This window comes from Lathyrus oleraceus, chromosome 5 (genome assembly GCF_024323335.1).
Source record: "Lathyrus oleraceus cultivar Zhongwan6 chromosome 5, CAAS_Psat_ZW6_1.0, whole genome shotgun sequence".
Taxonomy (NCBI): Eukaryota; Viridiplantae; Streptophyta; class Magnoliopsida; order Fabales; family Fabaceae; genus Lathyrus; species Lathyrus oleraceus.
The window spans coordinates 211,713,487-211,715,154 of NC_066583.1; the positions used below are offsets into that span (position 1 = coordinate 211,713,487).

The following is a 1,668-nucleotide window of genomic DNA, read 5'->3' on the forward strand; positions in this document are numbered from 1 at the left end:
CATTTCCAGTTTCTTACATATGGATAAAGGCATAACGCTAATTCCGGCTCCTAAATCGCATAAGGCTTTGTCGATGACAAATTTTCCTATGTGACAGGGTATAGAGAAACTACCTGGATCCTTGAGTTTAGGGGGCATGTTTTGGATTATAGCGCTACATTCGGCAGGGAGTGTAACAGTTTCGCTATCCTCAAGTTTCCTCTTATTAGAAAGGATTTCTTTTAAGAATTTAGCATATGAGGGCATCTGCGTAATAGCTTCGGTGAACGGAATTGTAACGTTTAATTGTTTAAGGAGATCAACAAATTTTCTAAATTGGCCCGCATCTTTGGTTTTAACAAGCCTTTGAGGGTAAGGTATAGGTGGTTTGTAAGGTGGTGGAGGTACATAAGGTTCCTTCTTTTCTAGGGTTTCCTTATTACTCTCTTCCTTTTCCTTAAGTTCACTTTCCTCAGTTGATTTCTTAGGGTTTTGGTTTTCTATCCTTGGATCAGACGGTCCTTCCACTTCCGTTCCACTTCTTAATATAATTGCATGAGCTTGGCTTCTCGGATTAGGTTGGGGCTGTCCAGGGAATGTACCAGTTGGGGCAGCAGTAGGTGCTTGTTGTTGGGCTACTTGTGATATTTGTGTTTCCAGCATTTTGTTATGGGTAGCCAAGGCATCTACTTTGCTTGCTAGTTGTTTAAGTTGTTCGCCAGTGTGTACATTCTGGTTTAAGAAATCTTTATTGGTTTGTTGTTGGGAAGCTATAAAGTTTTCCATCATGATTTCCAAGTTGGATTTCCTAGGGGCGTTATTGTTAGGCATGGATGGGTTCGGTTTCTGATATCCCGGAGGTATAGCTGGGGCTTGATTTGGGGACTGTCCAGGTGCGTACAAAGCATTATTACTCTTATATGAAAAGTTTGGATGGTTCTTCCAATTTGAGTTATAGGCATTCGAGTAGGGGCTTCCTTGAGCATAGTTTACTTGCTCTGCTTGGATTCCTGTCAAGAGTTGACAGTCCGTAGGAGTGTGGCCTTGGATTCCACAGACCTCGCAATTCTGAGTTATAGCAACCACGGCGGCTGGAGGTGATACGTTTAAACTTTCAATTTTCTGGACCAAAGCATCCACTTTTGCGTTAACGTGATCAAGGTTACTTATCTCGTACATGCCAGTTTTCGTTTGAGGTTTTTCCACCGTTGTTCGTTCGGTTCCCCACTGATAGTGGTTTTGGGCCATGCTCTCGATAAGCTGGTAAGCATCAGCATAAGGTTTGTTCATCAATGCACCACCTGCAGCGGCGTCTATTGTTAACCTTGTGTTGTATAAGAGACCATTATAAAATGTGTGAATTACTAACCAGTCTTCCAAACCATGGTGTGGGCAAAGTCTCATCATGTCTTTGTATCTTTCCCATGCTTCGAAAAGAGACTCGTTGTCTTTCTGTTTAAATCCGTTTATCTGGGCTCTTAACATAGCTGTTTTGCTTGGCGGAAAGTATCGGGCAAGAAAAACTTTCTTCAACTCGTTCCATGTGGTGACTGAGTTGGAAGGGAGAGATTGAAGCCATCTTCTAGCGCTATCTCTTAATGAGAAAGGAAAAAGACGAAGTCGAATTGCCTCTGAAGTGACACCATTAGCTTTAACAGTATCAGCGTATTGAACAAATACGGATAAATG

The 1,668-nt window shown here is 42.1% G+C and overlaps 1 pseudogene; it reads left to right on the plus strand.

Annotated features, from left to right (window-relative positions):
* The first annotated feature begins 1,357 nt into the window (after positions 1-1,357).
* On the plus strand, positions 1,358-1,457 carry LOC127089248 (uncharacterized; annotated as a pseudogene).
* Positions 1,458-1,668: the final 211 nt, after the last annotated feature.